Below are 15,597 nucleotides of genomic sequence, written 5' to 3' on the forward strand. Positions count from 1 at the left end.
TAACAGTATCTAGAAAGATCAGTTAGAAGACTGAGTTCACCTCCTTGAGGATTGAGTCTCTGCAGGTAAGGTGGCTACTGGCAATCTGAGTGGAATGGTCACATCCAGAAACACGGCGGCGCCAAGCACAACCTGGTGTTACTGGGAACCACGCATCCTCACAATGGCATGACCCATTTCCGTCCCCCTTGTCCTCTGTCTACACTACCACAGTCTGCAAAGTTTGGATTTGCACATGAGCAGCCCTCACACATGTCCCCTTCTGCTCCTGGTGACCCAGCACCAGACACCTGTGACCTCGGAGCCTCCACCTCCATCTTCTGCCCCAAGCCCCACTCAGGGAAGCTCTTCAGTCAGCAGGAGGACCTGGTATTAGTTGCTTTTCCACTTCCACTGTAGAGTATTTACACACGAGTTCATGATTTATTTGCATGGCACACAGTGCTGTTTCTTCAGAGTAGAGCAAAGATGTGATTTGTAGCTGAAGAGTGTATCAGACATAATTGCATCAGTATTGTTCTGCAAGAAAATCCTCTAATAGTTCATTACATGTTAAATAATTTTGTAAATTATTTTAAAACTATTTTATAATAGGCACACATCATCAGGAGATTTTTATGTACCAGTTGAAATGTGTTGCGGTGCCATTAGAGGGAGTTGGGGCAGGCGTGCTGGTTGGCCGGGAACCACCATATACCTTACACTCCATCCATGTAGAATAACCCCTGCTTTCAGAAAATGCAGGGAAGAGTTAGATTTGGGTCCTAAGAGGTTCTTGTCATCACAACAGGGTTTTTTGCTTTCTGAGTTAACAGTTTGTTGTGTGATAATAAAGGAAACTCTCGTCTACAGAAAGCTCTAGGACGGGCCCAGTGTTGTAGGGGCTTTGGGCCCCTCAGCCTCATTCTCTCACGCCAGGCCTACCTGTTCTTGGCATGCATGTTGATCCTCTGCACCCTAGAACTGGAGCACCCCAGCCTCGTGTACAAAATTAGGCAGCCTCCAGTAGGGAGGCAGGAAGTCCTGCAGGCCAGCAATCAGGAACCAGCTTCAGCACAGGCCCAGTCTGCTCCAGATGGCTTAGGTAAGACTCAGTGTCTCCCCAGGTCCCATTGCTTCCTCCTAAATGACTCCCTAGACTCCTGTGCCCATTGACCAATCTGAACAAAATACTTGATTTGTGCACATGTCTCCTTCCTGTCGGCCTCTGACCTTGGACCTGCCATGACTGAGCCAGCAGACAACCAACCCTTCCTAAAAATTGTGACCTACAAGAAAGGGCCTTCCTTGATCAGGTGTCCAACAGGCCACCCACTCCCTCACCTCGTTCTCTGTAGCCCTGTCCTCTCCTCTCTGTAAAGACAACTCCTTCCTGCCTGGCTTCTGAGACTCGCAGATCTCAGGGTTAGGTGGTCTCCCAATCACCACAGATTCTGCCCCTTCCTAAAAGAGCCCCTTGAAGCAAAAGCTCTCTTCCCTAGGTCCATCTGACATCATGCACCCTAATCTCTATAACCCAAGTCCTAAGTGTAATCTTGAGATTTATAGTAAGAAATATTTATTTGACCTTCATCGCCTGGCACAGAGCTCATAAAACTTCTTCAATCTCCTAAGTGAGGAGAGCAATAAAGGTGCCCTTTATTATGTTAAAGAGGTGACTTTTGGGCTGCCTGGGTGGCTCAGTGGTTTAGCGCCACCTTTAGCCCAGAGCGTGATCCTGGAGACTCTGGATCGAGTCCCACGTGGGGCTCCCTGCATGGAGCCTGCTTCTCCCTCTGCCTGTGTCTCTGCCTCTCTCTCTCTCTCTCTCTCTCTCTCTGTGTGTGTGTGTGTCTCATGAATAAATAAATAAAATCTTTAAAAAGGAAAAAAAAATAGATTAATTTTGGACCCCCACCTAAGGGTGAGGGGGCTGGTTACCAGGACAACTAGTCATGTGATTGGAAGGTTGGAACCTTCTAACCCAACCCCCATGATCTTCTGGAAGGGGTGAGGGGCTAGAGGTTGAATCAGTCACCAAAGGCCAAGGATTTTGTCAATCATGCCTGTGTAAAAACCCCAAAGAAGGAGTTTGGGGAGCTTCTGGATTGGTGAACATTGCAGATTTAGGGAGAACAGCCCCTGGCAAGGGCATGGAAGCTCTGTGTCCTTTCCCCAGACCTTGCCCTGTGCATCTCTTCCATCTGTCTCTTCCTGAGTCACATCCTCTTGTAAGAAAACAGTCACCTGGTGAGTAAAATGTTTCTCTGCATTCTTCCAGCCATGGTAGCATGTTCAACCCAAGAAGTGGGTTGGAGAATCCTCTGATTTACAGCCGCGAACAGCCTGCCCCACACCACCCTGCTGGTGCCCAGGAATTGCCTGTTGGTGTGAACATTGAGTCAGAGACCTGTCAGTGGGTCTAAGCTTTCTTTTGTGAAATTCCCCCCAGGATAAAAGTCCTGTGCTGAGACTTCTAGCTCACAGCCAGCCTCTCCTCTGCTCACATATAACTGGCTTGACCTGTGAGAAGAGCAAAGTTGCTGATCTCGGAGCCCCAGCACATCCACCTGGGCTATCTCCCATAGTTACTGCATGCTGTTCATTCATTCATTCATTCATTCATTCATTCATTTATTCATTCGATAAGCATTCATTGCATCAAGGGGGCCCATTCATGTGGCCGGATATGGCTTCCCCCAGTATATCCAGCAGTGGACACTGCTTGTGGCCTCCCTCAGTCCCAAAGGCAGGTCGTCTCTCAAGTTCAGGCCCCTTAGAGTCTTCCTAATCTCACTGTATTTCAAAATATGGGAAAAACATACATTGTCATTCTTTTAGTCAAAAATAATGAGAAAGTATTGAATAAGGTATGTTCACAAAACCCACAATAATTTGCAGGGTTTCTAACATTAATTAATTGACTAATTAATTAACTAAAATAGACAATAAACTAAATAAATGGATTTAAAATGTGGTCTACTTATGATGAACCCTTATAAAAGTTTTATTTTTTTTTCTTATAAAAGTTTTAAACAAGCAATATAGATCTTAATAAGTCAATACAGTTAGATCTCAAAAAAATGCTGAGTTTAACATTTTGGCTTCAACTGCTTCAAGGGTTACAAATATTACATTCCCAATAGATTGGCTTATGTCCCAGATCCCAGACTATGAAGCAAGTAAGGTATTTTGGCAACAACTTTTCCCTTAGATTCATCTTTTGTGAGTAATTTGAATTAAACTATGATCAGACCTATATTAGGATGTTCACTGCTTCCTGCCATAGAAAACACCTTATAAATAATTCCTGGAATCCGTGCATAAACTTTGCTGAAATAATTTGACTTGGAAACCTAAGGCTATCACGCGAAGTACTTGTGAGAAATACTTTGCTCCTTTGAGTTTCTCTGATAACCCCATCAACATGAGCTGGTGTGGGTAGATGACACCTCCCCTTATCCATAAATATTTCAACCACAGGATTGCAGAGGCAGACTGCCGAGTGGAGAGCATGACAACAGCCCAGCACAATCACATTATCGTCTTCTCTTGGCTACAAGGGACTCTATTCAGACCCAGGTGCTTAGGGAATGCTACTCTTCTGTGTTGTGAATGTCAGGTGATGCATCTCCAACCGCTGCCTGTCCTTCCACCACCACCTTGGTGACCAGCTGCCCTCCAGGGGAAAGAAGTACGGGGTGGAGAGAGCAAAGATGCAGGGTCAGGCCTTTGGCTGGTGCAAGTTCTCACTGTCCTGCCTGCAAGCTTCGTGATCATGGCCAACTCACCTAAAAACCGGTTCCCACTGCTTCTTCTCCGTCTGCCAACAGCTCAAGGTCATGTCTTTGTAAAGTCATGATCCTGCGGGGAGATGACACACCAGAACCCTTGGAAGGCTGAGGACATGACTTCAGTGAAAGTCACCGCCTTCAAACCAGAGGAACTTCCCGTGCTGGCTTTGGTTCCAGTCCCACACTTGAGATATCAAGTGCCACGTGCAATCTCAGTTCAGAGTCCATTAGGAAACTGTAATATTGCCTTCTGCCACATGAAACAGGAATTATTTTGTAAACCCACAATAAGGTGTCCTTAAAGACCTGAAATATACCAGGCCTCAGAAAATTGCTAATACTTGTAACTAAATGGTAGAAATTGGAGCCAACCTGAATCTGATCTGCAGCCTAAGAAAAACTGCCCCAGCAACTCACGGAGCCGTGACTGAGAAACCTGTGTTTTACTGAGACTCGGGGAAAGTTCGTGCACAATCATCACAGCAAAGCTTTACTAACACAGAAACTGGATCCCCAAGAGGCAGTCGGCAACCATGGAAACAGGCCCCAGTAAAAAACACTGGGTACCAGGGCCACTTTTTTTTTTTAAGATTTTATTTATTTATTCATGAGAGACAGAGACACAGGCAGAGGGAGAAGCAGGCTCCGTGCCAGGAGCCCGACGCGGGACTCGATCCTGGGACTCCAGGATCATGCCCTGAGCTGAAGGCGGCACTAAACTGCTGAGCCACCCAGGGATCCCCCCAGGGCCACTTTCTATCGGCTGCTATGGTTCAACTGCTTCTCTTGCAGAACAGAACCAGATGCAGCCAGGATGTGGCCCCATATGCAAATCGGGCTTAAAACAGAGGATCACTTGGCAGCCCCGGGTGGCCTACCTATATAGAGCCTACCATATACCCATTTCCCATATTTCGAGAAATGTTACTTTCCTCTCTCCACACTCTCAAAGATTTCTGACTCCCAGAAGTGATAACAAGGAGCTGTTTCATAGGAACTCCCTGAAGGCTGTAGGCCATCTTGATTCTGTAGCCCAGGTGCCAACCGAGGCACCATGATAGGGGCTGCTGAACAGCCCAGCTACTCTCAGACTATAGGTCACTGACCTCATTTTTTCTCTAGCCCAGCAGTGCCCCCAGATATCCTGCTAGTGTTAGTCTTTTTATGTAAATACACAAGTGGTCTTTTGCTTCTCCATTGACACGTAGGGAGTTAAGATTTATGGAAGCACTTGAAGCATGTGATATATGGTTGGTTTCTCTCTGTTGGAGTAGGAGGCTTATGACAAGCAAGGGGTGGAATGATCCATGTGTTAAAGGATGGCAGCTGGAGACATGAACATAATCTCAAACCTAGCTTGATATAGAGGTATGGCTATGTGTAGAAATATTTATAGATATGCACATGTACATATTAGGGCACACACATATATGTATATTTCCTTGATCTGTCGGCAGACTGGGCCTAGAAACAAAAATACTGGGAGCCAAGGACACACCAATCACCCAGACCATGGTTTCCAACACTACCCTCCAATAAAGTAACAAGGGCTCCAAGATACATGGCTGATTCCAGGACTGAGCAGAAAAATGCAAGATGAAGCTAGAGCATCTTACACTGTCCTACAGTAAGGTCTTCGCTCTGTCTGTCTCTGTCTCTCTCTCTCTCTCTCACACACACACACACACACACACACATTCATGGGAACTTGTTAAATACAGGTTCCAACTGAAAGAACTCCCAGTGCCCAATGCAAGAACAGCTTAAGTAACACAGTAAGTACCTAGTATTGGTTTATGGAATCAATATTCATGAGTGAATAAAGTGATAAAAAGAAAGTGATATAAAGAAAGAATTGAATAAATATATAAGAGGAAGAAAAGAGATAAATCTGAGCAAAATAGTTTTAACTCATCTATATAGATACTCTTCCCTCACAGGTGGACCTAGGTGTCCCCACCTCAGGACAGGCTATCTAGAATGACTTCTTTCTACAGAGTACAGTGTAGACAGGAAAAAGTATATGCACACTGAGGAAGTCTGACCAACGTTCCCTCAGCCAGGTAGTCAAGGGCAACATCACCACTGATAAGTTGTGTGGGTAGCATGTAACCTTGATAAGATGTGACAAGAACCACCTTTCACCCTTGTGGTCTTCCTGCTAAAAGCCATGGCTGCAGGCCAAGCATACAAGGGCATCTAATGAGTCTCTTTTGGAGGAGTCTACCCTAACCCATATTCTCCAAAATTGTCAAGGTCACAAAAAAACAAGGAAAGTCTGAGAAACTGTCATAGCCAGAAAGACCTTGAAGGCACTGGACAACTGAATGTGATGTGACATCCTGGAGGGGACCTTGGGAGAGAAAGCAGACATCAAGATAAATGACTAAGGTGCAGATTTGGGTTAATAATCCCGTATCAGTAGTGGTTCATTGACCGTGACAAATGTCCTGCACTAATGCACAATGTGAGCAAGAGGGGAAATTGGGTGTGGAGTCACAAGAACTCTCTGAACTGTGCTCACAACATTCTTCTGGAAATCTGAAACTTTTCTAGAATAGCAAGCCTATTAAACAACAATGAAGCAATTACGAGGTGCATGTCCCATTTTGTTGACACTTTGCAAGTTAAAGTGACAGAAGCGAAGCAAATGTTTTTAGGTTCTGCTGGGGAGGCTGAATTGAGAGGAATGAGAAGTGAAAACACGGAAGCACTGTTAGCATCCCGAGCAAGGAATTTATTGGGAAACTCACTCAACATGATGCCAATCTCTGTGGCACAGGGAAAGAAGGGAAGCAGAGAGTCCCAAATACTTCAAGACAGATGCTGACATGAAATGTTAAAGGCAGACAGATGATGGGCTCTGACTGAGACTTGAGCAGAGCATCACATTAAAGACACTGTTCCAAGCACGCCATGCTCTCGGGCGCAGCACTGTCTCAAGCGAAGAGTATGCAATTCACTGTCATGGGTTGAAGTGTGTTTTCCAAAAGATGTTGAAGTCCTCATCTCTAGTACCTGGGAGCTTGGCTTATCCGGAAAAAAGTCTTTGCAGGGGATCATGTGGAGATGAGGTCATTGTGGCGGTCCCGATCCAGATGTTGATGTGAGAAGGGGAGATTGGGACCCAGACACACACACTCCACACAGAGAGACACCATGGAAAGATTGGAGTCCCTCTGCCCCAACCAAGGGAAACCAAAGCCTTCAGGCAAGCCTCCAGGAAAGTGGAGAGGGGCCTGGCTCAGGGTCTCCCTCATAGCCTCAGAAGGAACCAGCTCTGCCTTGATTTGGGACTTTGGGGCCCCAGAACTGAGGGACAATAAACTTGTGACGATTCAGTCAATAAGTTTGTGGTACTTTGTTAGCACTGCCCTAGCCAACTCATGCACACACATTTTTCTTTATTTTCCTTTTTTAAGCATTGCTTTGCCTGTGCTTCTATCTATTCACTTCTGGGGCCTCATATACGAGGAAGGGAGACTGCCTACCATTTCCGGTTCAGACACGGGCTGCCTGTTCCTGTCCATTTAGCCTCTCCTCAAGCAGCACGTGACTAGATACTTCATCCTACCCCTTTCACCCCAAACTTTACTCAAGCAAACTTTTTATTCATTAAGAAACCCTTGCTTTAATATTGCTTTGTTTATAAATTTTGTTTTGCAAGCCTTTTGTGCATTAATTACGTATGTTTAACATATGATTTCATTACTCATTTATGTTACGTTGTATGTTCATTTCAGCGTGCGAGGAAAATATAATTTGCATCTGAGTCTATACGGAATCACTGCATACTGAAAACAAATGCACAATCTAATGAGTTCATTAAATGCTAAATAACTAGGTAACTGGTATTTTAAATTATTAATATTGTAGAGAAATCAATGCAGGACAGTTAAAAATGTGTCAAGTGTGTTTGACTAAAAAAGAGGAAAGCTTCAGTTACTCTGTGACACATGATTTTTGTCCCCTCATGGCTAAATGCTCTCCCACAGGAGTCTGATGAGCCAGTAATTGCTTAAAGCACTGATGACCAGTAGGGATGCTGCATGGAGACTATGATACATCCCATCTAAACAGATGAGTCACAGTGCAGATTTTAGGTTTCTGAAACAAAAATTCAAAAACATTCTGATTTTAAGACATATTTCCCCACTTGGTATGGAATCCTCTTGGTTGCCAAGCTGTCAGATTGAAAGTGAATGCAGAAAATCCATCATCTGGTGGAAAAGGCAGGTAAGAGACCAGGGCTTGATCAAATAATGGAACCAAATACTGGATCAAATAATGGAACCACGATATAATTGTATAAATAACATACTTTATTATTTTCCTTCTTTGTTATCATAAATATTTTGTGATATAGTGGCCTCAATCCATGGTCAATGGCTATAACATTGTGGCATCACATAGGAATATCCATCAGTGACAAGAGTTGAAGATAAATTCTCTCCATGCCCAGAACTTTAAGCAAAATAAATATGGCCCATTTTTTTTCCTAGACTGAAACGCAGCAGAGAAAACACTCTCCACTGGTTTACACACTTTGGCCAATGGATTGGCTGATGGTCAGAGACTTGGAATGCACAGGGTTGAAAGGCTACAGAATAGGTATATGGAAGGATTTTGCAGAATAAGCACAGGCTGTGAGGATGTTTGCAAACAATGTGAGTGCCTACCAGAGGGCATCCTTGCAGAGGAGGCTGGCAAAACCAGGTAGACAAGATGACCTGCTCTGACAGGTGTCCTCTTTCCCCAGCCACACTGGTGTGAAACAAAATGTCATGAAATTTGCTATGAAGCAACATATGGGGTCAACAACATAGAATCCTCTCACCAAAGCTACCCTGGCTCTTGTTTCTCTTGAGTTCCTACCCTGCTGACAGCACTGTGCCCTGACACAGAAACTATCATTCCTTGAGGAGAACATCCAAGTGCCTTGTGCCAAGTTAGTTGGATGAGATGCTTTCCATCATGGAAGGCACGATAATTTGTCCTTCCAGAATAGACAAGAACTTTGGATGTGGATTTGACTTTCTGACCTGAAATGCTAAATGCTACTGCCAGCACCAATATCTGTGGATGCCCAATTCACCACTGTGATACCTCACCATCACTGTTCCTAACAGAACAACAAAAGTCACAGCAAAAGACACACGGTAATGGACTTGTGTCCGTGGAATTTTCTGGTCTTAATATATAACCTATCATCGAAAAGCAGATAAGCAGATAGAATAGTGAACCTATCTATATCTTTAATTGTGGTTCCAGTTAAGAAATAATAACCTAAAAATCTGGGGAGCTGTCTTAGAGGAAGAAATATATATATATATATATATATATATATATATATATATATATATATTAATACAATGGACATATGCTATTTCTTCATGGGCAGTATGGCAGATCTGGAAAATCAAAGGGGTGAAAACTGAGCTGCTCTCCGACAATTCCATCTCACTATTACACACAGCAACATGCTTGTGCAATGTTTTCCTCCTGGGCTCTCTATTGGGGTAGGGCCAGGTTCATAGTGAAACAAGTAAGACAGGTTTGCCTCAAATGTAAAACTTAAAGGGCACCAAAAACTTGGTCATCAAGATAAATTATGTTTTCATGTAATAGTTCTAAAAAATTAAAAAAATCTGTGTTGAACAAAATATTGGAAATTTAAATAAGGAAAGGATTAGTAATCTGAAGTTAATTCAGCTTTCTTTAAGACTGTCATTTGGTGAAGCAAAAGTGTTAAACATGGCAATTCTCTCAGTTGAAATGAGGTAAGTGAAAAAGATGACATTAGGAATATCATTGATGAGTTTTTTTCTATTAAAGCCTGAAAAGTAATGTTATAGTAAATTCTGCTTTTGATAATAAGTAAAACATTTAAATTTTGTGCTATACATTTCAACACAGCTACTTTCAATTTTTTGATAATTTTAAAAATATTTTAATACAGAAAAAACAAACCTCCAAAACAAAATACATAAAATCATGTACATAAGGGCCCACACATTTTCTTTTGCTTCAGGCTCTAATAATCCTTTGCTAACATCAGATCTTGTCTTTATTTAGAATTTTGCTACTTTTGTTCATTCTGGATTTTTTGCATTGATTTTGATTTTTAAGACACTGCATTAAAATATTATTTATACATATTTGGTGCCCCTAAAATTTTGTGCTTGAGGCAAATGCTTCACTTTCCTCCCCTAATTCCAATCCTGGGTTCTTATATTGGGATTCTTCAGAGAAACAAATCAATAGTTTTTAAATTTGTTTATTTATTTATTCATTTAATTTATTTATTATAAGGATTTGGCACACATAATCCTGGACTCAGAAGTCCCAAGATCTGCAGTTGACAAGCTGGGGCCCCAGAGGAGCTGATGTTGTAATTTCAGTCTGAAAGCTGATAGACTGGAGACCTTGAGTCAGCTGGAAAAAGACCAATGTCTCAGTTTAAGGTACATAGACTTCCCCCTTACTCACAGGACTGTCTGTCTTTTTTGTTCTATTCAGGTCATTCAATTCATTGGAAGAGATCCATCCAAGTTAGAGAGGGCAAGTTACACTACTCAGTCTACCAATTCAAATATTAAACTCACCCAGAAACATCCTCACAGACACACCCAGAATAATGCTTGGCTCAAAATCTGAGGGCCCCATGGCCCAGTCAACTTGACACATAAAACTGTCATAGTTCCCAAGAGAGGCGTGATTTCCCCAGGCCACACAACAATGGTTCCACTGAATCAGAGTTAGGACTGTGGCCATCTTTGTGTCCCAAGGCTCTACTAGAGTAAATGATTCTAAGTCTGCAGAATGCTCATATGGGTTGTGACTGAACTAGCAGAGAAACCAACAAGATTGCAATGTAGGTTTAGTGACTTTTGAGGTGTTGCGTCTCCCTCTTCGTAGGTGAGACCATCTTCATTTTTATGGGGCATAGCTTCATTTTCTAAACCAGAAGATGGCAGATGCTAGGATGGGAAACATAGCCAGAAGGGTGGACATGGATGCCAAGTAGCCCAAGAGATCAGTTACTATTGTGTCTCTGCTCTGAGACCATGAAGTACTGAGACTGCAACTCGGAAACCACTTCTCATACCTTCTCACCTATTTCCTCTTATGCACGATGGGTAGAGACACTGGACAGGGACTGGAAGGCAAGAGGAGGGGAAAGACCTGTCCTTCCTGGTTCAAGCTCCCCACTCACTCCCAGCATAGGGCAGCTATGGCTCAAGGCTCTCCTTTCCTGGAGCACTAACTTCCAGGACCAGCTGCATCCCATACTCCTGGTGTTTCAGGGTCTACTACAGGGTGACTCATTCTCAGATCTAAGCAAAGCTGTCTTTAGTTCTGAGGTGTGAGCACCAGCCTTGCGGGGGTCCCTCTTCTGACCTTCAAAGCTGATAATCCCACTTTTCCCTTCTTTTTCTCCAAACTATGGAGGTGTTAGCAGCTTCCTCCACTTACTAATAAATGGGTAACCCAAACTCTAGAGGCGTTAGGTGCTTCTGAGATTTACTAATACCTGGGTTACCCCTTTTTACCTGTTCAGATATTCAACATCTGTGTGAACAGTCATTTGTGTCCCCTTTGTTTGAAACAGCTCCCATGGTTTCTGCTTTCTCAACTACCCCCCATGGATTTGGTTCCTCGGGGGAAATCCACTCTCCCAGATGGGGAATGTTCCTCTAGCACACCTGGCGAGTCCTAGGACTGAAGCCAGTTCATTCTGAGGCTGACTGTGGCCCACCAAACAAGTGCAGAAAAATGAACATGGCCTCTGCATGGCCGTGGCTAAGTCTGAGGAGGAAAAAAATAATAAACTGAAAACACGGGACTGTGAGGAGCCCAAGTCTGACCAAACACCACAGGATGCATTATGACGCCTCAGCAGCGAAGAGATGGTCCACAGCAGAAAAAGTCAGGGTTCAAGTTCACAGAGGAGATTAATTACCTTGACTTCCAGAGAATCACCTAGAAAGGGGGTGGCATGGAAGGAGATTTTTAGTTGCTATATTGGACTCTGACTTTCTAAAGAAAATAAAAATGTTTTTTTTATTTTTTTTTTTATTATTTATGATAGGCACACAGTGAGAGAGAGAGAGAGGCAGAGACACAGGCAGAGGGAGAAGCAGGCTCCAAGCACCGGGAGCCCGATGTGGGATTCGATCCCGGGTCTCCAGGATCGTGCCCTGGGCCAAAGGCAGGCGCCAAACCGCTGCGCCACCCAGGGATCCCAGAAAATAAAAATGTTTCTGGAGAAAAAGGAACTCCAATATAGATAAATGGCTTCAGGCTTACAGAGGCCAAGTGGGAGCAAACAGGAACCCCAAGAACTGGATCCCTGAAGTCAGGGATCCAGGGTCCAGTCCAAGGGCACTCCTCACTCTGCGTTGCACCCCATCATAATGTCCAGGGAGCTCTGCAAGCTGAAAACCTACCAGCAAGTGACAATCTATCTAACGAAATGCTGTTCTGAGCAGCCATCTTACAAATATGTTCTGAAACAATAATTGCCTTTTTTTCCTAAGTAAATTCTTCTAAATATAGGTAGTTCCTCTCTCCTTTCATTGGGGGAAACTTTCCCAAAGAATGAATAGCATGTGACATACCTACACTCCCAAGGAAGGAGCAGGAAATAAAGTTACGGGTGATGACAGAATTAGGCGGGTAGATTGTAGCACTCAACCTCTGGTGTCAAGTGTAATTTTAGTGTCTGTCTCGGGAATGATGGGTGGCTATGTCAGCAAAACCAGGCACTGCTTCCATCTCAGAAAAATACAATCCTCATTGAACAATAATTGATATCAGCGATCCTTGAGGTCTTAAAAAATGGAACATTGGGAGATGCAGGTGTGGATTTCTTAGCACCTGATCTCTCATAGCTGAGGGCTCACAAGAATTACATGAATCACACCGGGCAGTGTAGACAAGACAACTAACTCAGGGCGCAAGCAGGCTGTCGGGCCAGTATGGACCACTTCTGTCTGATGGGCCCATGCCTTTACAAGTCTTGGTTTGGGAATCCTGACAACCAGAGGTAGCTCTCATGACACACAAATTCTTTTTCTTTATGTTGCTCAATCTCTGAAATAAACAAGATGGATAGGTTTACAGCGATGGGCACCATCTGGTGCCCTGCAGATGTACCTCATAATTCAAAAGCATAGTGTGCTGCCAATATGCCATCTTGATGGTGCAGGGTCATCCCTATTTTCTGCACACGTGATTATGTTTAAAACGTGTGGGTTTTTTTTCCTGTATTTGATAGAATCCTCAGTGGAACTATCAGAGATATTTAACGTATTACTCCATCAGTCACAATGGTGATGCCTTCAGTGAAGACTATGAAACTCGGTGACTGCTTACCTCCTGCTTTATTAGGACTCTATCAATTTAATTTTTTAAAGTGAACTTAAGATCTGAATTTACACCTTCACACATGTTTGCCCCCCCCCAAAAAAAAACCCTCCCTCAACCACTGATATTTTTTTTTAATTTTTATTTATTTATGATAGTCACATAGAATGAGAGAGAGAGAGGCAGAGACACAGGCAGAGGAAGAAGCAGGCTCCATGCACCGGGAGCCCGACGTGGGACTCGATCCCGGGTCTCCAGGATCGCGGCCTGGGCCAAAGGCAGGCGCCAAACCGCTGCGCCACCCAGGGATCCCCAACCACTGATATTTAAAGATAACTGCAAAGCTCTTTAAATGTTTTTAAAACATTTAAAGCCATAGAGCATCAAATTTTTACTTTGTGAAATTTATAGTTTTATAATTGCATGAAATATCTTCATTTTTTCTTTGGGTCAATCTCAGTCATCTGGTCTCCAAAAATTCTTTTTTCTTTATAACAGTAGTTTTCAAAAGTCCAGAGCCCAAGTCACACTGAATACATGCTGCACTGAGTGAGGACTCGGGCTGACAGGTGCACTCCAACACCTCTAATGGATCAACATGAATGATGCGGCCTGTCAACAACCCCAAGATCCCTATGCCCATTTTACAATTGTGTCCAGAGTCACTCCTCACTTCTTTAAGCTAAAAATTCCAGAAAAAAATTCTTAGCTTGTTTCTTCCTTTCAGTGCTCCTCGGATTTAGACAAATTCATTTCCCAATCTCCTTTGAGAATACTAGCATGCTGCTAAGAGTTGTTATTTATAAAGTGTGGTTCATTTCCTGAGGAATCTGGCATAGGCTGAAGTGGCTCTGACATTGATGATCCCCTCTTAGGTATGGCAAACACGAGTTAGCTCTGAATCCTGTACTAGTTCGAGGACTGCAGTGTTTGAGTGGGGATAGACCACAGCCAGTACCTGGTAGAAATGAGTGTCTGCAACAGCAAACATGATCATGAAGCATGAGATGCACCAAGGGGATGCTCCAAAACACTTGGAGAGGACACTGCGTGAAACAAAGACTCTTCATTATCAAGTGCAGAGAAGCCAGGGAAATCCAAGTTAATGTAGGCATAGCAATGCCATAGTCTCCCAAGGCTGTTGTGGTCTTGGGTACACTGGTCATCCTTATATAGGACAAAGGGGATTTATTAGGATTGAAAGTCAACTGTTTTCAAATGCCATACATACTTACAGTGTGTGGTTGGGGTTCAAGGTGAAAGGTGGCAGGCCTCCTCCAGAGACACAAGCTGAAGACTACGAGCAGCAAAGGGAGTTGGATGTCAGAAAGAAGGGACCCCCAAACAAGGACAGATCCCAAGAGTGCAGGCAGGGGATGAGCAACACAATGTGCAGTCTGGTCCTACAGGATCAAAATCTCTCCTGATGTACCTCCTTATGGAACCTTCCAAAGCTTTCCTGGGTTATTTCTGAGAATAATTGCTTTCTGTGGCCAGAAAAATGCAGGTCTCTGTGGAATAAGTCACCTTGCTCTGCGCCAGACAACAGGCAAAGGGAATAGAAATGTGCAGGCTGGTGGGAAGGTTACGCAGGAAATTAGAAGCTCATGGCAGACACTTAAGAAGGCCTGGAAGTCCCGCTGGGTCTGAAAAATTGTAGCAATTTACCAATTTAGAAACCTGTCACTGAAAAAGAGAAAGAAAAATGGTTTTCAGATTTCCAGTTACGGCTGCAAAATACAAGACAGGGGCTCTAACAATTGTTATGTTGTGATTCTAAAACAGCATGTTTATTGAAAAAAAGTAACAGTTAAATAGGGAAATAATAAAAGAAGACAAGGAAGCAGACAAGCTATTAATTCCTGGCCCAAGAGGATGCTGTTTCTTAGTGGATGGTCAGTTAGCTGTGGCAGCACCATTTACCTGAAGTCTTGATTTTCAGCAGTGTCTATTCTGTGTTTAGCAAAGAGCTAGGATAATGCCCATGAATTGGAACTTTTAGAACCATCTCACTTTGGAAAATTGCACATGAAATTAGTAGTCCTTTCCTTTGTTTCTCTTTACTGTGTATGGTCCTCACACACATGGTGTTTTCTGGTGGGCCACTGAGCTGTTTAGCCACAAACCTAGTGACTTAAGACAATACATTTTTATCATTTTGAAGTTCTGGAGGGCAGAAATGTGACACAGGTCTCAGCCCGTGAATTGTTTTCAATAGAGTGTGTTTATTGCAACACATGTTCATAGGACCCACCTCAGCATTTTTGTTTGTTTTTTTTTCAAGATTTTATTATTTATTTATGAGACACACAGAGAGAGACAGAGACACAGGCAGAGGGAGAAGCAGGCTCCCCGTGGGTGGAAGCCCAGTGAGGCATTCAATCCCAGGACCCCGGGACCACGACCTGAGCCTAAGGCATTTATTTGCTTAACCACTGAGCCACCCAGGTTCCCC

The sequence above is a fragment of the Nyctereutes procyonoides genome, unplaced genomic scaffold (genome assembly GCF_905146905.1).
Source record: "Nyctereutes procyonoides isolate TBG_1078 unplaced genomic scaffold, NYPRO_anot_genome, whole genome shotgun sequence".
NCBI classification, from domain to species: domain Eukaryota; kingdom Metazoa; phylum Chordata; class Mammalia; order Carnivora; family Canidae; genus Nyctereutes; species Nyctereutes procyonoides.